This window comes from Glycine soja, chromosome 16, assembly GCF_004193775.1.
Source record: "Glycine soja cultivar W05 chromosome 16, ASM419377v2, whole genome shotgun sequence".
Classification (NCBI taxonomy): domain Eukaryota; kingdom Viridiplantae; phylum Streptophyta; class Magnoliopsida; order Fabales; family Fabaceae; genus Glycine; species Glycine soja.
Window position 1 is genome coordinate 23,633,706 of NC_041017.1, and position 24,264 is coordinate 23,657,969.

At 35.0% G+C, this 24,264-nt stretch overlaps 1 long non-coding RNA gene and 1 other non-coding gene across 2 annotated transcripts; one reads left to right on the top strand and one right to left on the bottom strand.

Annotated features, from left to right (window-relative positions):
* Positions 1 to 3,194: 3,194 nt before the first annotated feature.
* Positions 3,195 to 3,301, bottom strand: LOC114391349. The gene has a single exon (XR_003662139.1). It is a non-coding gene; the product is annotated as a small nucleolar RNA R71 (small nucleolar RNA).
* A 16,183-nt stretch (positions 3,302 to 19,484) lies between these two features.
* LOC114390358 lies at positions 19,485 to 22,085 on the top strand. The gene is made up of 3 exons (XR_003661885.1): positions 19,485 to 19,918; positions 21,645 to 21,740; positions 21,822 to 22,085. It is a non-coding gene; the product is annotated as an uncharacterized LOC114390358 (long non-coding RNA).
* The last annotated feature ends 2,179 nt before the right edge of the window (positions 22,086 to 24,264 follow it).

Here is a 24,264-nt window from a genome sequence, read left to right on the forward strand (position 1 = left end):
ATGGTGGAGAGCTCATAAAGGTATCCAAGTTGGTTTAAAGGAAGTTAAGGTTTCACACCTTTACTTCACTGATGATTCAGATCTCTTCTTGGAGGAGTATAATGATCCCTTTGTGAATGTTTTACTTCTGATTATACTAAGTCATGAAGACTGTTTATGTTTAACGATAAGTTTGATTAAGAGAGGACCAGCAGGTTTGAATGGTGATAACAAAATTCTTTTACAAGCTCCTGCGGCTGCTTCTCAAGGTTACAGGCTTATAGCACCCTCTCTTTTACTTTATCACACACATATATAGTCAAAGGAACAAAATGTACACCAGCACATGTGTGCACATGGACACACAGTCACACACACACAATTATGACATTTGAATGGTTAAACTATAGCAATGGTATTTTCACACCTGGGCTTTAAGGCAATTTCTGATAGTGCTGAGATCACTGATGACTTTAATACATACCTATTACAAAAGAAACAACTAGTAACTATTTTTTCTAAAAATGTCACTCGATCAAAATGGTGTTATTAGAAGTAAAATCAATGAAAAAAAAAAGCACTTATGCACAAAGCTTTTGATGTGCCATCATTTTCTTCTATTTTCTAAACCCTTTTTGCACCATTTTAATTATTGATTGGTCTTAATTGTCAATTAATTAGGCAGTTTTACTATTTGGGCTCATTTAGCTAATTTGATGTTTTTAATCTAATTTCAGGAATTAATGAAACATTGGGCTTAATCCGGATTTTGGTTGTGGACTTGAAGAGGGCAAATAAAGCAGCACTTACCTTAGTTAATTTCTAATTAGGAAATTTCGCAATTTTATTTTATGTTGTTCAGTGTTTATTTCGTTTTGGGCCAGAGTATTGTAATAGGGCCCAGTGACTTTGAGTGACTCTTTTTAAATAGCTGCCTTGGGATTCGTGCAGGGCATTTTCTATTCTGCTATGCTATTTTCATTATTCAGAGCTTTGGTTTTAGGTTTTCACGTTTTTCTGTTCCCTTGTTACAGTTTTCGTTCTTAATGCAAATTTCCGTTTTCTGCTTCTAATTACGAGTTCATTCTTGCTTCTTCTTCTACTTTCATTTACGTTTCTGTTCATTTACGTTCTTGTTCATTTACGTTTCTGCTTCATGTTTCATTTGCGTTTTCTATTTGAATCCATGGAAGGCTAGATTTTCTGGTGTTGTTTCCTTTTGAGGACGAAGCCCAACTCTCTTTGAGGTTTCGTTTGTAATGTGGTTTCCTGGCAGTTTTCCCTTCACCACTTATCCCAATTTCGTGAATATTAATCAGTGCACGCTTCGTGTTCGATTAATTGCCTCTGAGCCTAACTTGCGTTCATGCTTAATGGACGAAGGGCTAACTGGTGTATGTGGTGCCTAATCACGTATTGAAAACCCTAAGTTGATTTTCGCTTAGTAAATTGAAATAGGGTTGGATTAAGTGGTTGACTGTTAGGGACGAATTCTCCATAACCCAGGATAAGAGAGTGGCTTCTGAATCAGAGGAAACAACCCGTTTTTAATATTAGTAGTTTCGTATTCCATTTTATTTGTTCTTCTCTTTAATTAGCAAACAACCAAACCCCCCCCCCCCATCGTTATTGTTACTACAAGTATATTATGAACATTTGGCTTGTCACTGCTCGTTGGGAAACGACCTAGGATCACTTCCTAGTTACTGCATTTTCATGTTTATTTGATTCGGGTACGGCCTCGATCAAATTTGGCGCCGTTGCCGGGGAGCAGTGTCCAAAGGTTCATAATAGCTAGCTAGTGTTGTGTGTTTAATCCTTTCGTGTTTTATGTTTAATTGTTAGTATTGTGTTAGTATGTGTGTTAGTGTTGTTTAGTGTCCTGGTATTTTGTTTAATGTGTGTTCTGTTTCAGTTTTCCCATTAAGCGTTTCCCCTGTTTCAGTCTTGGGTGTTTTGCTGTGAAGATTGTGCTTGAAAACAGAGTAGTAGTAGAAATCAGCTTGCAGAAAAACAGAGTAGTAGTAGAAATCAATTAGAGACGGATTTTAGCGACCACCCATGCTGAATTATTTGGGATTTTTTGTTTTAGTAGCTAGGGTTGTTATTTTTGGCTGAATTTTTTTGTGGTAACTTCTTTTAATCCATATTTTGTGGAAAAAATAGCTAGAGCCTTTAGTTTGGTCAGATTTGAAAGTTCCAAAAAACTAGCAAATTTTGTGTTTGTCAAAACTTCAAACGGCCATAACTTTTGCTCCGGTTATCAGAATCGCAATTATTATATATGCATTTGGGGTAGAAAAAAATTTCCTACGCCATGGAAGCCTACCATAGGCTGGCTGAGGTCTCCATCGTCCAAAAAAAGCGATTCTGTCAAAAGTTTTTTATTTTTCAAGTTTTATTCACTTATTTTTCTTAACCTACCAATTTTAGCTTTCATAGTTAGACTTTGAATTTTTGTCTGAAATTTTTTGTGCTATCTTCTCATCATTTTATAAGGTTGCTCACAAAATTTCAAGTCATTTGGATATCATTTGAGGGTAGCTGTAGTTCAAACCTACACCTTTATTTACATGACAAGGCAACTAGTTGTGTGCATGCTGAATGTAGTGTATGACTAGAGGCAATCCATCTAACTTACAACCCTTTGATCCTGAGATAGATAGGACATTTCATAGATTAGTTAGGCATCATTTTATACCTTTTGATCATTCTGAGCATTCCATAACTGGTGAATCTGTGCATTCTGTTATTGGTGATTTTGAACATCCTGATCTTGAGCATTATAATTTTGAGCATTCTGATTCTGAGCATTCTGATTTTGCACATTCTGAGAACATGGCACAACCTCCACCTCGTGAGAGGACTCTAAGGGAAATGGCTGCACCTGATTTCACCTATGAAAGCTTGTGCATCCAATACCCTGATGAGGATGTCCCATATGTTCTTAAAACTGGACTGATTCATTTGCTTCCAAAGTTTCATGGCCTTGCAGGTGAAGACCCGCACAAACATTTGAAAGAATTTCACATTGTCTGCTCCACCATGAAACCCCCAGATGTCCAAGAGGATCACATATTTCTGAAGGCTTTTCCTCATTCATTAGAGGGAGTGGCAAAGGACTGGCTGTATTACCTTGCTCCAAGGTCCATCAGAGCTGGGATGACCTTAAGAGAGTATTCTTAGAAAAAATTTTCCCTGCTTCCAGGACCACAGCCATCAGGAAGGATATCTCAGGTATTAGACAACTCAGTGGAGAGAGCCTGTATGAGTACTGGGAGAGATTTAAGAAACTATGTGCCAGTTGCCCCCACCATCAGATTTCAGAACAGCTTCTTCTCCAATATTTTTATGAAGGACTCAGTAATATGGAGAGAAGTATGATAGATGCTGCCAGTGGTGGAGCCCTTGGAGACATGACTCCTGTTGAAGCCAGAAATTTAATTGAGAAGATGGCCTCCAACTCCCAGCAGTTTAGCGCCAGAAATGATGCCATAGTCATTAGAGGAGTGCATGAGGTAGCTACAAACCCATCTGCATCATCTGAAACTAAGAAGCTTGAAGGCAAACTGGATGCGTTGGTCAACTTGGTAACCCAGCTGGCCTTGAATCAGAAATCTGTACCTGTCGCAAGGGTTTGTGGTTTGTGCTCCTCTGCTGACCACCATATAGACCTTTGCCCTTCCATGCAGCAACCTAGAGCAATTGAGCAGCCTGAAGCTTATGCTGCAAATATTTACAATAGACCTCCTCAACCTCAGCAGCAAAATCAACCACAGAAGAGCAATTATGACCTTTCCAGCAACAGATACAACCCTGGATGGAGGAATCACCCTAACCACAGATGGTCCAGCCCTCAGCAACAACAACAGCAGCCTGCTCCTTCCTTCCAAAATGCTGCTGGCCCAAGCAGACCATACATTCCTCCACCAATCCAACAACAGCAGCAACCCCAGAAACAGCCAACAGTTGAGGCCCCTCCACAACCTTCCCTCGAAGAACTTGTGAGGCAAATGACTATGCAGAACATGCAGTTTCAGCAAGAGACCAGAGCCTCCATTCAGAGCTTAACCAATCAGATGGGACAATTAGCTACCCAATCGAATCAACAACAGTCCCAGAATTCTGACAAGCTGCCTTCTCAAGTTGTCCAAAATCCCAAAAATGTCAGTGCCATTTCATTGAGGTCGGGAAAGCAGTGTCAAGGACCTCAACCCGTAGCACCTTCCTCATCTGCAAATGAACCTGCCAAACTTCACTCTATTCCAGAAAAAGGTGATGACAAAAATCTACCTAACAATTTCTGTGCAGGTGAATCTTCTTCCACAGGTGAATCTTCTTCCATAGGTAATTCTGATTTGCAGAAGCAGCACATTCCCCCTCTTCCATTCCCTCCAAGAGCAGTTTCCAACAAAAAAATGGAAGAGGCAGAGAAAGAGATCTTGGAAACGTTTAGAAAAGTAGAGGTAAACATACCTCTGTTGGATGCAATAAAGCAAATTCCAAGATATGCAAAATTCTTGAAGGAGCTGTGCACTAATAAGCGGAAGCTTAAAGGAAGTGAACGAATTAGCATGGGTAGAAATGTCTCCGCATTGATTGGTAAATCTGTTCCTCAAATTCCTGAAAAATGCAAAGATCTAGGTACATTCAGCATACCTTGTATTATAGGGAATAGTAAGTTTGACAATGCCATGCTAGACTTAGGAGCTTCTGTTAGTGTTATGCCTCTGTCGATTTTTAATTCTCTATCTCTAGGTCCCTTGCAGTCAACTGATGTGGTAATTCATTTAGCTAATATAAGTGTTGCCTATCCTGTTGGTTTCATAGAATATGTCTTAGTTAGAGTTGGTGAACTGATTTTCCCTGTTGATTTTTATATCTTGAATATGGAAGATGGATTTTCTCAAGGATCAGTTCCCATCATTCTAGGCAGACCCTTTATGAAAACTGCTAGAACTAAGATAGATGTTTATGCAGGCACACTGTCCATGGAGTTTGGTGATATAACTATTCATTTTAATATTCTGGATGCTATGAAATACCCATCTGAAGATCTTTCTGTATTTCGTGCTGAAATAATTGACCATGTTGTTGATGAATACATGACTGATCTTTATTCTAATCTGCATGCCTCTCACTCTTCATGCATTGAGTCTGAAATTGTACTTGATCATATGTCTGAATTTGATGCTGAGAGTGAGTCTGAGAATGATATTGATTGCATGCCTGGTGGTGGTGTTTTACCTCTTGAGATTGATTATATAGAGTCAGATAGGACTAACCATATTTCAGGAAGTACACATACCTCTGACTTTCTTTATGAGGTAAAGGCTGAGAAACCATCTCCTTCTACCACTATCCAGCCGACCACACCAGAATTGAAGCCTCTGCCATCAAATTTAAAATACGCTTACTTGGATGATAGCAAGAGTTTTCCAGTGATTATATCTGCCTCCCTTGCTGATGAGCAAGAGGAGAAGTTGTTGTCAGTTCTCAAGAAGCATAAGAAGGCTATAGGCTGGACCCTGGCGGACATTCCTTGTATTAGCCCATCCACATGTATGCATCGAATAAATTTAGAGGATGGAGCTAAACCAGTAAGACAGCCACAGAGAAGACTCAACCCGGTGATTCTTGATGTAGTGAAGAAGGAGATAACCAAGCTTTTGCAAGTTGGAATCATTTATCCTATCTCCGACAGCCAATGGGTGAGTCCCGTCCAGGTAGTCCCGAAAAAGACTGGCCTCACAGTGATCAGAAATGAGAAGGAGGAGCTGATTCCTACTCGGGTGCAGAACAGTTGGAGAGTCTGCATTGACTATAGGAGGCTGAACCAGGTTACCAAAAAGGACCATTTTCCCCTGCCATTCATTGACCAGATGCTTGAACGCCTGGCAGGTAAATCCCACTACTGTTTCCTTGATGGTTTTTCTGGCTATATGCAAATTACTATTGCTCTTGAGGATCAGGAAAAGACCACATTCACCTGCCCCTTCGGCACTTTTGCTTATAGGAGGATGCCTTTCGGCCTGTGCAATGCCCCTGGTACCTTCCAGCGGTGCATGATTAGTATTTTCAGTGATTTTTTAGAAAATTGCATAGAGGTGTTTATGGATGATTTCACTGTATATGGATCCTCTTTTGATGGTTGTTTGAATAGTTTGGAAAAAGTTTTGAATAGATGCATTGAAACTAACCTTGTTCTAAATTTTGAAAAATGTCATTTTATGGTTGAGCAAGGTATAGTTTTAGGCCACATTATTTCCAATAAGGGTATTGAAGTAGATCCTGCAAAAATTTCTGTTATTTCACAATTGCCTTACCCCTCTTGTGTGCGAGAGGTGCGATCTTTTCTTGGTCATGCAGGATTCTACAGGTGCTTTATAAGGGATTTTAGCAAAGTAGCCCTTCCACTGTCCAACTTGTTGCAAAAGGAGGTGGAGTTTGACTTTAATGACAGATGCAAAGAGGCTTTTGATTGTCTCAAAAGAGCGTTGACTACCACCCCCATCATCCAGGCACCCGATTGGACAGCCCCTTTTGAGCTTATGTGTGATGCATCAAATTATGCATTGGGGGTTGTCCTTGCTCAGAAAATTGATAAATTGCCCAGGGTGATATATTATGCTTCTAGGACTTTAGATGCTGCCCAAGCAAATTATACTACTACTGAGAAAGAGCTTCTAGCCATAGTTTTTGCTCTTGAAAAATTTCGATCTTATTTGCTTGGTACTCGCATTATTGTTTATACTGACCATGCAGCTCTAAAGTACTTGTTGAAGAAGGCTGATTCTAAGCCTAGGTTGATCCGATGGATGCTCTGGCTCCAAGAGTTTGACTTGGAGATCCGTGATAGGAGCGGAGCACAAAATCTAGTTGCTGATCATTTGAGTCGGATCGAACGTGTCTCTGATGCAGATTCACCTATTCGGGATGATTTCCCGGATGATCATTTGTATATATTGTATAGTATTTCTGACTCTCTTTCTACTCCCTGGTTTGCTAACATTGTCAATTATTTAGTTGCCTCTGTTTTTCCTCCCTTAGCATCTAAGGCCCAAAAAGATAAGATTAAAAGTGATGCTAAGCATTTTATTTGGGATGACCCCTACTTGTGGAAATTGTGCAGTGATCAGGTCATTAGACGGTGCATTCCAGATCATGAGACTGACTCAGTCCTGCAGTTCTGTCATTCTTCCGCACCGGGAGGTCATCTGGGTGTTCAAAGGACAGCTCGCAAAGTGCTTGATTGTGGTTTTTATTGGCCCACCATCTTTAAAGATGCGTGGAAGATCTGCAGCACTTGTGAGCAGTGTCAGAGAGCAGGAAATACACTTACATGGCGACAACAAATGCCTCAGCAACCTATGCTATTCTGTGAGGTGTTTGATGTCTGGGGTATAGATTTCATGGGTCCTTTTCCTGTCTCTTTTGGTTATGTTTATATTCTCCTTGTAGTTGATTATGTTTCAAAATGGGTGGAAGCCAAGCCCACTAGAACTAATGATGCTAAAGTTGTCGCAGACTTTGTCAGGTCTAATCTGTTTTGCAGGTTTGGAGTACCTAAAGCAATTGTTAGTGATCAAGGAACCCATTTTTGCAACAGGACAATGCATGCCCTGCTTAAAAAGTACGGGGTGGTACACAGGGTATCCACACCATACCACCCCCAGACTAATGGACAGGCAGAAATTTCTAACAGGGAAATCAAGAGAATTCTAGAGAAGATTGTGCAGCCAAGCAGGAAAGATTGGAGTACCAGGCTTGATGATGCTCTCTGGGCACATCAGACTGCCTACAAAGCACCCATAGGAATGTCTCCTTATCGGGTTGTCTTTGGAAAGGCATGTCATCTTCCAGTGGAAATTGAGCACAAAGCATACTGGGCAGTGAAGACTTGCAACTTCTCTATGGATCAAGCTGGCAAGGAAAGGAAGTTGCAACTGAGTGAGTTAGATGAAATCCGCCTAGAAGCCTACGAGAATGCCAAGTTCTACAAAGAAAAGACCAAGAAGTTCCATGATAGCATGATAGTTAAAAAAGACTTCGTGGTTGGGCAAAAAGTGTTATTGTATAATTCTAGGCTTGGACTCATGAGTGGTAAGTTGAGATCTAAGTGGATTGGTCCTTTTGTTGTTACTAATGTTTTTCCTTATGGTACAGTTGAGATCAAAAGCGACTCCACAAACAAGAGCTTCAAGGTCAACGGACATCGACTTAAGCCGTTCCTCACGAACCCTTCTTTAGTGGACGTAGTGGTGGAAGAGACTTCCTTACTCCACCCTACTCTTCCTCCACCATGACTTAGGGAGTTTTTCTTTTCCTATCTCCTTCTTTGCTTTTATTACACTTGTCCGATTCTCTTTGATGATTTAATTGTTTTTAATCTTTTAATTGTGCTACATTGAGGACAATGTGTTGTTTAAGTATGTGGGGGGGGGGGGGAGTGTTCTTTGGTTTTGCTAGTTTTGTTGGTTTTGTTAATTTGTTAGTTGTGTTAATTTGTTAATGTTGTTAGTTTCGTCGGATTTTCAGTTTAATAGTTTGGGTCAATTTCATGTGCACGTACGACTTTGCATGTTTTTCTTTGAATTATAGGATATGTTCAAGAAATGGGTAATTGTTTTGAAAATAAAAGTTCTTGACATTTTGTGACTTGAAATCCTTGATTCTTCTCTACATGTCATGATAGTTTTGAAAGCTCAATTTGAAAGTGATGATTTTACCTTTGTGAGAATTTGAGCCATCCATCATTATAATCATTTGGTGTGTTTTGCCCCATTGATTGCTTGCACAATAGCCTTGGCTTGATTCTTGTTGATGCGTCCTAATTCACATGCATATTTGGAAATGATTAAGGAAATTTTGTTCTTATAAGCTTCTAGCCAAATGGACTTACCTTGAATTAATTCCTTTGATAGCCCTTTTGAGCCTTGTTTCCCTTTCCTTGTTTTGAAGCTCACTACAAGCCTTAAGTGAAAAACCATGATATTACCATATCCTTAAGGAATTTTGGAGCTTTGGAATTGTTTTGGGAATAAGTGTGGGGGGTTTGTGTTTCATTGGACAACTTGTTTTGTTGGCTATGCTTCATGATGTATTTTGGGCCATACTTGATGTACATTGTATATTGGTTAAATGTTGGACATGCTGAATGAAATGTTGTTTCTCAAAGGCTAAAGAGTAAAAAAAAAAAAATCGAAAAAAGAAAAAGAAAAGCAATAAAGTTGAGTGAATAAGATCTTAAATGGCACAAGAATGATGAAACTCTTGGTTCTACTCTTCATGTTTAATTTTTATCTTTACTTCTTTTTATTTTCTTATTTTTTTTTCTTAATATGCACTTATTCCCCTTTGCTCCTCTATTCCTTTGGGATTTAGCCACTTATTCCATATTTCTCCATACCTTGTCCTTGGCCCCATTACAACCTTAAAAGACCTTTTGATCCTCATGTGCTTGTGTTTATGGGTTGATTGTCAATTTTAGAATCTTGCCAAGTTTATGTGGTGTTTGCTTTCATGGGTGCTTTGAGGGTAAATAGTAGCCTAGACACTTGAGAGATAGAGTGTATATCTTGTGAGGCTTTATCACTTTTCATTCTTGAGCTGATTAACTATTTTGCCATGATTGGGTTGCTTGGATGATTTTCATGAATGTCTTGACTTTTTGGATCTCCTTATGTTAGATGTTACCCATTCCTTTCATTCCTTGATGTTCATTGAGAAATATGTGAATGTTTTTGTTTGTCTCCCTTTGATATCCTTGGATTTTGTTCTTTGTTTCATTTTGCCCAGGAGTGCAAAAGGCTAAGTATGGGGGGTTTTGATGTGCCATCATTTTCTTCTATTTTCTAAACCCTTTTTGCACCATTTTAATTATTGATTGGTCTTAATTGTCAATTAATTAGGCAGTTTTACTATTTGGGCTCATTTAGCTAATTTGATGTTTTTAATCTAATTTCAGGAATTAATGAAACATTGGGCTTAATCCGGATTTTGGTTGTGGACTTGAAGAGGGCAAATAAAGCAGCGCTTACCTTAGTTAATTTCTAATTAGGAATTTTCACAATGTTATTTTATGTTGTTCAGTGTTTATTTCGTTTTGGGCCAGAGTATTGTAATAGGGCCCAGTGACTTTGAGTGACTCTTTTTAAATAGCTGCCTTGGGATTCGTGTAGGGCATTTTCTATTCTGCTATGCTATTTTCATTATTCAGAGCTTTGGTTTTAGGTTTTCACGTTTTTCTGTTCCCTTGTTACAGTTTTCGTTCTTAATGCAAATTTCCGTTTTCTGCTTCTAATTACGAGTTCATTCTTGCTTCTTCTTCTACTTTCATTTACGTTTCTGTTCATTTACGTTTCTGTTCATTTACGTTCTTGTTCATTTACGTTTCTGCTTCATGTTTCATTTGCGTTTTTTGTTTGAATCCATGGAAGGCTAGATTTTCTGGTGTTGTTTCCTTTTGAGGACGAAGCCCAACTCTCTTTGAGGTTTCGTTTGTAATGTGGTTTCCTGGCAGTTTTCCCTTCACCAGTTATCCCAATTTCGTGAATATTAATCAGTGCACGCTTCGTGTTCGATTAATTGCCTCTGAGCCTAACTTGCGTTCATGCTTAATGGACGAAGGGCTAACTGGTGTATGTGGTGCCTAATCACGTATTGAAAACCCTAAGTTGATTTTCGCTTAGTAAATTGAAATAGGGTTGGATTAAGTGGTTGACTGTTAGGGACGAATTCTCCATAACCCAGGATAAGAGAGTGGCTTCTGAATCAGAGGAAACAACCCCTTTTTAATATTAGTAGTTTCGTATTCCATTTTATTTGTTCTGCTCTTTAATTACCAAACAACCAAACCCCCCCCCCCCATCGTTACTGTTACTGCAAGTATATTATGAACATTTGGCTTGTCACTGCTCGTTGGGAAACGACCTAGGATCACTTCCTAGTTACTGCATTTTCATGTTTATTTGATTCGGGTACGGCCTCGATCAGCTTTCAAGCAGAAAATTGTATTCCATTATCAATAATCATTTTGAGAGTTTAGCAGTTGTTTCACCCAACAGATGATAAAGATTGATAATTAGCAATCTTGACTTTTCCTACCAAAAAAATAAAAAGAAAGAGCAATAGAAGAGTTGTTGCATTTTTCTAATTTTGAAGAACTTCTTTGCCCAACAATGAAACTGAATTTAATTGGTCAGAAGTAAGCCAAATGTTCTTATTCAGTATCACTAGTAGATGCATAACAATTAAGTGAAGGAAGCAGAGACATTGCAATCAGTTATGGGCTTCTCAGAAGTTGAGAATCACACCCCTATTGAATATTCACAACTCCATTTTAGAATTTTATCCTCATGATAAAATCTTCAATTCTCCAACCCTAAAAGACTAGTAAAATATTTGGTTTGGGGGACAAGGGGAAAGCTCTCCACTATGGGCGGCCAAACTCTCCACTTATTTTCTTTTTAGTTAAAAATCTCCTCATATCCTTTTTTTTAAGTCAGTTCCTTCAACCAATTTATGCTACCAACAGGTTGGAAAACTGCTATGGAACTCTATATAGATCACTAAATACATGGTGTTTCATTTGGCATCCTAGAGGACATCTCTCTTACTAAAATAGAGCCAATTTAGATGGTTTTGGACTTGATTTTTTTCTTTTTTTCAATTTTCCTTTTTTAGTTCTTCTTCTGATAAAAGAAGGCACTTGCTCTTCAAAGGGAGTCAAAGTGCATGAAATATGGTGTTGAAAAAATAAGTATCTCAGCTTCAAAAATAAAATGCAATTCAAAATGTTAGCATGATCATTAGACTTCCTGCCAATCTGTCAAGTTCTTGAATCATGTCATTTGATGCATTGAAAATTAAGTTTAGAATGTTCAATAGACTTCCTGCCAATCTCTCAAGTTCTTTAATCATGTCATTTGATGCATTGAAAATTTTAAGTTTAGGTTAATGCATTTATGGGTTGCATAAAAGCACAAAATAATATGTTAAAAAAAGCCCCAATTCACAACCATTAATCCTTACTCAGAGTTGTATATCTCATGTATAAACATCAGGCTATCCAAGCAATAGATAAGACTAGGTTTGATGCCAATTTGCTGCTGCAATTGTTCCATGTTCAGGTGACAAGAACCACCTTTCATATTCAGCCAAGACTAAGAAGAAATCAATGCTACCTACTTCTAAGGCATCCCCAATTTCAACACCAAAAAGTTCAAAGCCTGCATCAAAAACTCCTACCAAAACAGTGACACTTGTTTCTTCAACTAGAAAGGGAACCTCTCTATCTTTGACTAGGAGGCAAATTACTTCTAGTGGGGAGAGCAGAAAATTTGCTAACAAACATTTGCACATGTCTTTGACCTTGCCTCCAAGTATTTTTCATAGTCCTTTTCTCTTTATCCCACTATGGGTATTTTCTAATTTCTATGTATCTATGTCTCAGCGAGAAGATCATATTCATAATCAATGAAGACAACTACAAACAAACCTTGTAGCTAGCTAGCTTTCTTCTCTTTAATTAAACTCAATTGGAGATGAAGAAGAACAACAAGATAGAGCAAACCTTATGTTGTAGACATGGTTTGTTAGAAGAAAATAAAAAAGATGATTTGGTTAAAAGAGAGTAGAATTAGAGTAATAGAAGCAAGCAGAAGATGAAGGAGAAAGAGAGAGAAAGAGCACTTTGGAGGTGGATTTTGGTAGTGAAGCACTAAACAGGAGCTGCTTATAGAGGTGGTGTGGGAGGACAAAAAAGAAGATTCTAACAGACAAAGAGCAATGCACAGTTCAGTTTTAGGACTCAAGCAGTTGACTAGAGGAACAAAAGCAATAAAGTAGGTAGCCTTAGGGGAGTTTTTGCTATCCTATCAATCACATCAAAACATTCAAACATTGCAGCAACACCAGCAATCAATACATTGCAGTTCACACACCTAAACTAGTATCAAAGATTCAAAAATTGAAGAAATGGGATACCTGAAAATTTCCTAGGAAACCAGAAAAAGCAACGCAGACAATATTTGGACCAGCTTTCTACTCAGACCCTGCCTAATCAATTTTCACTAACCCAATCAGTCACATCATACCTAAGCACCAACACACAAATCAAAAGTGAACTACTTAATTTTAGATCAGAACACATGCACTCCAACAAACCAGGGATGGTATAATCCTTATCAAAGGGTAACTACTCAATCCACATATGTAATCCCTTCAAACAACACTAATCTTCATAATCCTTATCAATATTGATTAAACATGTACAAAACAGTATTGTATGCCAAATATAATTGAGCAAAGAACAGATTCACATTATTCAAAAGCTAGGACTTGTCAAATCATACTAAACACCCACAAAACCAATAATTTTAAATAATACCACTTCTAACCTAAAATTCCAACATGAAATTAATCATACAACCATATATGATTGGAAATAAGACAGCATGCCTAGATACTAGTTTCACCATCTCATGTGTCTAATGGTAACAAATAAATTAAATTTTTGATAACAAGGAATCATATCATGGTTACAGTTATATATGAATGGTATGTTACACCTATGTGTTGTAGTTTCGTGCCTTCACTGCACTATAACGTAACTCATTCTCAATACCCTTGCTTTAAGAATCATTGCTATCAGCTATCATTTTTTCTTTTTCAACTTTATCTCTATTAATATTACATATTAGACTATTAGATTGGTGACTTCATTTGTAGAACTAAAGACATAGAGAGTAGATAAATATTTATTGGTTGTTTATGATTATTAAGTAGCTTATTCTACATTGTTTCTACTGAAAATTTCTTTAACGTGTTGAATTACCAAATGAGTTGAGAACATGGGTTTCAAGTATTTGCTGGTTGTGACGTGTGTGTGTGTGTGTGTGCATGGTTTGGATCCTTGGTTGTTACAACCAAGGATGGGTATTTTTCTCAGCTTGTGATGTTATCACTTATTTTCTTCATAATGGTGGGTCTTAAAATAGATAGAACTATAGGGCCACATATGGTGTCATTTAGGATGAGTATGGCATGGTTAGATATTAGTAAGTGTAAGCAAAATCCACAGGGACTTAGTGTATCTTTCTGTAATCAACATATGGTACTGAATCAAGGCACTAGATATCATTTTTCTGCATAATTCTAAGTTTATAAGGATTAGTGGTGACTGGTAGGTAAGGTTGGTACTATGTTAGTGAGGGAATGATAAAGTTGCACTATAGAACGTAACATATGACTAATACTTAATTTTAAATTAAGTCTTATTTGTTCTCACTTCTTAGCTTGGTCACACTAAACTATGAGATAAATAACCTTTTCTGCATAATTGGGGACTATATATATAGGAAAAATGGAACATGTATACTAGAATAGGTTCTACATATTCAAAGCTTGTTAATTAGGACTGCACTGCTGAACTTCTTGAGAATAGGTGTTGAAAATGAAGAGTTAGCTTCCTGTTTACTCTATGAAGGAATGGCACGCTACATGCATGATCACAAAACTGAATGTAAGTATGCTTCAGAAATGCAATCAAGAGCTCAGGCTTATTACAAATCAGAATGAATAAAAACTGCAACAGCTCTTGAACCAAATACATTGAAAACAAAAAGCCAACTAGAGATTAAGTCCAAACAACTTGAAGATGTAAAAAGGCACAGGGACCAAGCTTACCTCGAACCCGAACAGTGACAATGGCAGTGAGATCTAAAACAATGGCGCAGAGACTTGAAGCTTTCCTCGTACCTCAATCAGGTCACCACAAAATGTACCTAGGGTTAAACGAAACAACACAGACCTAGTAGGTTAGACGAAATGAAGCTTAGACATCAAATAGTTTACCTCACTCAAAATGACACCTTGCGAGCAAGAACCTAATCCTTGTAGTGAGCACGACTTCCACAAACCAACTCCTTGCAACACACACAAACAAACATCCTTGCAGTGAGCACAAGTTCCCCAAACAAAGAAACAAAGAAGAAGAAGAAGAAGAAGAAGCAGAAGAAGACAACAAAGACTAAGGTCCTTGCGGTTACAAAGAAGAAGAAAAAGAAGAAGTTGTACCTAGGTAGCGTGGCTATGTGTCACGGTCGCAAAGAAGTTGTACAAAGAACCTGAAGAAGTTGTACTCACAGTCGCGAAGAAGAAGAAGAAGAAGCGAAGAATAGAGTGCGAGGAAAGTAGCTAGGGGTCGGGTTCTGAAATTTTAAAATATGAATCCAACATGGGTTTTCAATAACAAACCAATGTTAACCGAATGATGTTAACGTTAACATCGGTTTTCTGAGAAAAACCGATGTTAACACCATTTCGTTAACATTGGTTTTCCGTAAAACCGATGTTAATTAAAAGACATTAACATCGGTTTTTTGAAAAATTGATGTTATTGTATGATATGTTAACATCGAGTTTAAAAAAACTGATGTTAACATCGGTTTTTTAAAAACCGATGTTAGCATCTTTTAATTAACATCGATTTTACGGAAAATCGATGTTAAGGAATATACATTATTTACAAATATGCCACCACATTTAGCTTAACATCGGTTTGTTGGATTGAGTGGCCTCAGAATAATTAAGAAGGGGGGGGGTTGAATTAATTATTCCTAAACCTTTACTAATTAAAAAATTACTCTTTTAAGGCTTTTACTAATTTGTTAAGAGAATGAGGAGTAGAAGAGAAACTTAACAGAAAGTAAAAGCGAAAATTAAATGCTTAGCGGAAAGTAAAAGAGTAGGGAAGAAGAAAACAAATACACAAGAGTTTTTATACTGGATCGGCAACAACCCGTGCCTACATCCAGCCCCCAAGCAACCTGCGGTCCTTGAGATTTCTTTCAACCTTGTAAAAATCCTTTTACAAGCAAAGATCCACAAGGGATGTACCCTCCCTTGTTCTCTTTGAACCTAGTGGATGTACCCTCCACTAGAACTGATCCACAAGAGATGTACCCTCTCTTGTTCTCAGTCAAACCCAAGTAGATGTACCCTCTACTTGTACCACAAAGGATGTACCCTCCAATGTGTTAAGACAAAGATCTCAGGCTGTTAAACCTTTGATACTTTGTGAATAGGGATACAAAAGAATTCTCAGGCGATTAGACCTTTGAACACTTTTGTATTAGGGAAATGGAAGAATCAAAAGAATTCTCAGACTGTGTCGTTTTGAATTCATTGACAAGGGAGAAGGGAGACACAAAAGAATTCAGGCGGTTAGTCTTTTGTTCTTTTGGAAAAGGGAGAAGAGAGACACAAAAAGAATTCAGGCGGTTAGTCCTTGGCGAATTCTTTTTGGCAAAGGGAGAAGAGAATGAAAAGGATGAATAGCACAAGTTTTTCAAGGTTTGGAAAACCAGAAAATTTCATAAAGCTTTTGGTACAAAGAAGAAGAAGAAGTTCAAAGAGATTCAAGGCTTGTAAAGGATTGATTGGAAAAGTAAAAGTGTGAAAGAATGTTGAAATGTAAAACAAAGCCTTGCTTTTATAGACTCTCCATGTCTGGTCAAGAAGACCATTCGGAAAAGTTATAACTTTTAGAAAAACTTAAAACCCATTTGAAAAAGTCAAAACCTTTTTGAAGAGTTACATCTTTTGATTTTTCAGAAATAGTCACTGGTAATCAATTACCAAATAAGTGTAATCGATTACACAAAGCTTTTGAGTAAAAGGATGTGACTCTTCACATTTAAATTTGAATTTCAACGTTCAAGGGCACTGGTAATCGATTACCAAAACATTGTAATCAATTACAGCCTTTTGAAAATAATTGGAACGTTGTAAATTCAGTTTGAAAACTTTTTCAAACTCATTTTGCTACTGGTAATCGATTACAACAATATGGTAATCGATTACCAGAGAGTAAACACTCTTTGGTAAAGGTTTTGTCAAAAAACCATGTGCTATTCAAAGTTTTGAAAAAAACTTTTTAATATTTATCTTGATTGAGTCTTTTCTTCATTCTTGAATCTTGAGTCTTGAATCTTGAATCTTGATTCTTGAACTCTTGATTTGTTCTTGATTCTCTTGAGATGTTCTTTGATTCACTTGAGTTGTTCTTTGATCTTTGAGCTTTTTGTTCATCACCTTTGTCATCATCTTTTGTTGTCATCATTGTTATCATCAAAACACCTTTGAATCACATTCACCATGAAGCCTTGCTTCTACACGATTTTGTATAAAACTAATATTAATTTGACGATCTTAAATGTGCTTTTTGTAGTAGTGTATGGATTAATAATGTAAAATAATTTCAAATTATAATCCAATCACAAACTATTATAAATGATAAGATTATTCATTTTTATAATAACTATCTTAAAAATTATATAAAAAATATTTATAATTAATTAACAATGTATTTTTTTTTAACAATGTAAAGTCGTTAAACTCATACTTTTGTTATAATAAATGTAATGACTAGTTGTGAGAATTCATGCAGCTAAAAAAACGCACTTCAATTTAATTTGACGTACACATTGAAGTACATAGGTTAATTATTAGGCTACATATATACGTATAGAAAATAATTTGTATTGCCCCGTAGTATGCAATATATAAACTACCACTACTACCAAAAGCAATTTTAACATCGGCTTATTAACATCGGTTTTGTACAAAACCGATGTTAAGTTAAACGCGGTGGCATATTTGTAAATAAAGTATCCTTCTTAACATCGGTTTTCCAAAAAACCGATGATGTTAGCTAATGATGTTAACATCGGTTTTTCAAAAACCGATGTTAGCTAATGATGTTAACATCGGTTTTTCAAAAAGCGATGTTAACGTATAATATGTTAACATCGGTTTTCCAAAAAACCGATGTTACTGCATACACGTTAACATCAGTTTTTGAAAAACCGATGTTAACGTATGATATGTTAACATCGGTTTTCTAAAAAACCGATGTTAATATAAACTTTTTTTTAATTATTTATATATTTTAGAAAAATCATATATTGCATTATTAATTATATTTTAATTAAAAAAATATAATAATTAAGAAACAATTATAAATTCAAAAGGTAAACATTTAAAAATTAAACTAAATTTTTAAAATGAATTTCGTAATTTTAATTTTATTATTATTTAATCAACAAAATTTGACCAGACTTCGTCATATTTTTTGTCATTTGACTAAGCAAAGTTTTTTCTTCACTGCTTAAATGACCAACATACAAATGGAGGTGAAATTTAATATTTTGGTTACTACCAAATGCATTGTGTTAAGAGTAAATAGTGGATGCTACTAAAAAAAAGAGTAAATAGTGTATGTTAATAATTTAACTTTTTACACTAATATTTAATAATAAATTATTATGTACAATTTTTTTTCTCATGTTAGTTATCCTAAAAATTGTAGTAATAATAAATTTTAACTAATGAATGATATAAAAAAATTATATGGTTTCTTTATAGAAATTAAAATCTTCCGTAACTTTTTTTTGTCAAAGATCGGTTTACCGCAAATGTCCAAATGTAGTGTGTGACTACTACCCAAGTAAGTGTAGGGTCGGATTGATTAATTTTTTTTATTCGTAAAAATTAAACATAAAAATATATAATAACTATTCAACCAAGAAAAGACAAAAAAAAATAATTGTTTAGTCAGATTTCTTTAACCGATAAAATAATTTATGTATTTAGTATAATTATACCTTAACTTTTAGTGAAAATATTTAATTTATTGATTCTTTAGTCAACATGTTAAAAAAAAATTGTAAGATCTAATCAAGAAAAATAATCATATAAATGATGTTTAAATTATATAATTTTTTATGTGATTGCATGCAAATTTAATAATATAGAAAGAGAATATAAAATTATAGTATTCTTTAAAAAGTAAAAATAGAAAGATTCATTATATTCTGAACAGTAGCAATATTTATTATACATATATATCCTCGACACTAAATCATTTTTCTATACACATGATATGCATTGTTTACAAGAGAAGTAACATTATGACGTAGGGTTTACATAACATCAAGCAATTGGGGTGTCCGATTTTGGAATAGCCTTGGATTATAATTTTTTTAACAAAAATAATAAATGATCATTTATGTAAGCTTATTAAGGCTATTGGATAGTGCAAGACAATTAAGGCCTTGATCAGTTTCTTTTACATGAATCAGTTTCTATTGTTCGATTCGAAATACTTACAATTTTTTTTAACAAAAATGCAATTAATTACAAAATGCTTTCACTCTTTTTTAACAAAATAAAAAATATATGTATCTTTCATGTAAATGACAACAAATTTTTACATTAAAAAAACAGTAAATTTTATTTCTTTATTATTTTTTTCCTTCTGATTTATTATTATTTTTCTTACACTTAATTTTGTCTTTCTTGGTCCAAAGAAAGGATTGGAAGTGTATTTTGATTTTGATTATTAACTAAATAGAATTCCCACTGGCAACACCTGTTATAAAAAATGGAATCAAACAAATCTGAGCCGTGAAACGAGACTACCTTTTGAAAAACACTACAAAAACCAAACACACTCACTCGCACACTCTCATTCATTTATTCGTGTCTTGGAAGCCCTCACTCTTCCCTCTTTTCTTTCTTTCATCCCCAAATCAAAACCTAAATTCCCACCTTCAACTTTCTCCCCCAAATCGACCACCACCACTGTCAAGCCCATTCATATATATTTTATTCGTATATATACATACAGAGAGTGAGTGAGAGAGAGAGAAGAATGGATTCGGATCAAGGCAAGCTTTTCATCGGTGGGATTTCATGGGATACGACGGAGGACAAGCTCAAGGAGCATTTCGGTAACTACGGCGACGCTTTGAGCACTTCCATCATGCGGGAGAAGAACACTGGGAAGCCAAGGGGCTTCGGTTTCGTCGTTTTTGCAGATCCTAACATTCTAGATAGGGTTTTGGAAGACAAACATGTCATAGATGGCAGAACGGTAACGCTTCTATCATTTTTTTTGTCATTTCTTTACTTCATGTTCCGATTGAAAATATTGTATTGTACTTTTTAGCGTGATTGTTGCTGGTTCTGAATTGGGGATAATCTTGAAACCCTTTTTTGTTTTGGTTTATATCAGCGTATAATGATTAGTCTCTTGACTCTCATTTGTGTTGCATTGAACGTGCTTGGGCATTAATAATGGTTGACGTTGGACTCATAATAAAAACATTACACATAGTTTTTCCACTATGTAATTTGATGTGACAAGCAGGGAGCAAAGAAGTATATAATGGAAAGAGACAAGAGAGAATAAATTATGTTTTATTTAATTTGGATTAAGAAAAAAAATTAAAATTTCTACAATTCTAACCACCTAATCCGTTTAGGTGTCCCTTAGACTGATATAATTTTATCTTTAGTAAAAAATATCTCGTTCAATTAATTAAGAAAAAAGAATGTTTATAAATTATTATTAGTCATAATTTTTATAATTGATTGTTGTTAACATTTTTATGTTTTAGAGAAAAGTGAAGCTTAGAAATACAACTCTTATTTATAAGTCACAGTGTACAGCGGATATAACGGGAAATCATAAAGTACATTTAACAAGATCACATGATTCTAAAACACTACTACTTTTTTTTGTCATTTCTTTGCTTTTTGTTTAGGGTCTTAACTGTTCTCGCGGTTTGTTCATGGAGGTAGGGCTTATTTAGTTTTTTATTTCCTTGGCATATATTTACTTTTGGTTGACTAGTTTCTGTAACGCTGAGCTAATTGTTTTGTTCATGGCTTGCTTTGCTACTTTGGTTTTCTTAATTCAAGACGTGTTTATATTATGTAGTACTTCTTTATTTTATTCTTATACTTTTTAGTAATAGGGAAAAAATCAAATAGAAAGTAGGAACTTGGTTTTCAAAACTTAAAACAAAAAATAAGTTAAAAAAATTAATTCAATCTTAATATATAGTACTCTTAATAAATGTCTTACTATTTATAAAAAAACATATAAAAATGATTTTAATTGGTAAAAAAAATTCATAAAAAACAAAAAATAAATAATTTGAGAAATAATTTATATATTATAATATTAAGTTTCTTTAAAAATTTGCTTAAAGTCCTAAAGTTCTTGAACACGGCCCAGTAAATGATAAAACAGTAAGGTTGGTAAGAAATGAAATAAATGAGCAGAGCACCTCTTCTTTGAGAATAAAGAGTGGGGCCACCCATTCTCTGGACGAGGAACTCGATCTAGTTCTGAATTGCGTTCTGTTTGTTAGAATTGGCAAATATTGAACGAAACCACTCTTGCTCGTCGTCATACACTCTGTTGTAGAAATTGGTAGAGAGATTAACCAAGGTGAAGACACCCCGTCGTCATAAACTGATGAACCCCAATCATTTATTATCTTTTCAAATGATGAAGGTTTAGGAACTAATTCAAGACGTGTTTTGCCAAAACTCTTTCAAATGACCTAAAACAATAGAAACTGATTCATGTAAAAGCTTACATAATAATAAGTAAAATAAAATTTAGAGACCTAAGACAATAGCCTTAATTGTCTCGCACTATCCATGACCTTGATCTTGCACTATCCACGTTAACATAAAAATATATAATAACTATTCAATCCAAGGCTGCTGCTAGGTGGATTGTTGTTAAGGTACATGATTTAAATAAAAGTTCTACTTATATATATTTTATTTCATTATGTATTTAGTGTAATAGACAAAAAGGAATCACTGAATGTGGCTACTACGTGATGCACTGGATGTCCACGATAATCTTAGGATCTTTCAGGAATAATTGAGAAACGGTAATTGTTTATTTCAAACAAATTTGGTTTTTTTATAATTGTTATTACATTATTAATTTATTTTTTTATTTGATCATGCAGTATTTTAATAAAGTTAGACCATTGGAAGCAGAGAGATTCAAGGCACTTCGCATACAGTGGGCACAATATTATCTAAAAGTTAGAAATAAAACATAGGATGTTAGGCAACTACGTAACTTTAGGTTAATTAATTAGTTTACATACTTTGCATTACATTTTTTACAATTGTTGTTTCATCTTAACATTCAATAACCTTGTTGATAGTTAGTTTTTTTGCTAAAATCTATTTGAAAACAGAATGCAAATGATATATGTTGTGTGCTGTGTGGTCTGATTTTAAATTTACAGGTTAAATTTTGGTTTTTTTGTAAAAACAGAGACATTATTTAAAAAAAATTCCTGAAAACAACATCGATTTTTTATAAAAACCGATGTTAACTGTCAACAGCAACACATTCGTTAACATCGGTTTTTTGAAAAAACCGATGTTAAAATTCAATAGTAACACATTCGTTAACATCAGTTTTTTATAAAAACCGATGTTAACCCACGTTAACATCAGTTTTTTGAAAAAACCGATGTTAACTGTCTATAATAACACATTCGTTAACATCGGTTTTTTGAAAAAACCGATGTTAACTGTCAATAGTAACACATTCGTTAACATCGGTTTTTTGAAAAAACCGATGTTAACTGTCAATAGTAACACATTCGTTAACATCGGTTTTTTCAGAAAACCGATATTAATACCGATGTTAACTGTCAACATTAACACATTCGTTAACATCGGTGTTTTGTAAAAACCGATGTTAACTTTCAACATTAATATACATTTTTTGGGTGTAATTCATATTAGCAACATCGGTTATTTATATAACTGATGTTGGTAATTTTACGTTAACATCGGTTTTTAAAAACCGATGTTAACGATAATACTATCAATGTCGGTACTTTCAACATCGGTTGAAAAACCGATGTTGAAAGTCATAAATAACCGATGTAGAAAGCATATTTTCTAATAGTGTACTGATTTCAGTGACACTAGGGTAAGCAGCCATATTACAGCGTATCCAAATTTTTCAAGAAGGCACCGCGAAGCCAGATGTAAGAGTAGGCGAATTTATACATAATTATATTTACAATTAGTTGCTAATGGAAAACCAGCTAGGAGACTTCAGACATGATAATCCAGGGGTCTAGGAGCACTTCCCCGGTAGCAAATGATTCTTAAGATTAATCCCCCCCGCTTGGATTTTTACATATAATATGTCAACTGACTAATTAATTTGTTGTTTAACGAAAAGTTATCAACCATGATTAACTGACTACTTAGTGGGTACTTGGTAGCAGTGTATACTTCCACATACTTAACAAGCTACGGATTAGTTTCTGACGAAGCTTGCTAGGGTTTTTATAATAATCCACTTGCAAAACATATTGTGGATTTCAACCTTTACTAAATTCTTAAATTGTTAGCTAGAAATTTATAAATTAATTTTATTACAATTTTAACATGTGTCTTTGGTAAGACTTAAGAGTGTGCATTGAACTTGAAATTTGATTAGTATATATTTGTTTTTATTAGGTATTTTTTTTATTCAAAAACCCAAATACTTAGTTTTGCTTAATGTTCTAACTTACTTCTTTGTTGATAATTGTGTATATATTTTTAAAAGTTTATACTGTATTGTAAGAGAAAATACCACTTCTTTGCACCCCTAATATATTTTTTTTGTTACATAAAATTTGGAGAGAGAGAATAACTTTCCGGTCTAAGAAAAGAAAAATCTCTCAACTCAAAAATTACTTTCAGAGGGTTAAAAAAATGCTTATAGTATAGAGATACATTTACCTCTTCTAAAATAACGAGGCCACTTGATCCAACAGTAAGTTTCTCCATGATGTATACATTGGTTTGGCTGCATCATAAAACCTAAACCTAGGTGGCTGAAAAAATTACAAAAGTAAACTTTTTCTCTAGAAAAGTAAGATTTTCACTCTCAATCATTGAACAAGGAAAGTAGTTCTTTGAAACTAAATAAAAAGAATGAAATGAAACATGTTTGTAGATCAGTAAGTTTTTGAGCTTTTAATTGCAATTCATTTCTTATCTCTACCTCTAGAACAAACTTCCACTATTTACTAATGAGCTTAACACATTCAAATCATTGAAGCTCAACAAAGTGATTTCACACTCACATGCTCAGTAAGGGTAGGATTTCACTCAAAGAATGATCTGAATAGTACCTATGTCTTCCCAGTAATCATTGAATAGATAAGCCTGCATACAGATTGTCACACCGTAGGTAAATGTCCTTCTCAAAAGTTAAGCCTGCATATTAATTAAATATTCTCAAAAGATTCCTTTTACAGACAAATCATCTTATATTGATGTACTCATGAAATTTTCCTTGAGAAAATGATAATGTGTCTATTCTCTAATTTAGTATTTTTTTTTAGTTTTTCATTATGTGCATATAACCATGAGTAGTAGAATGAAGCA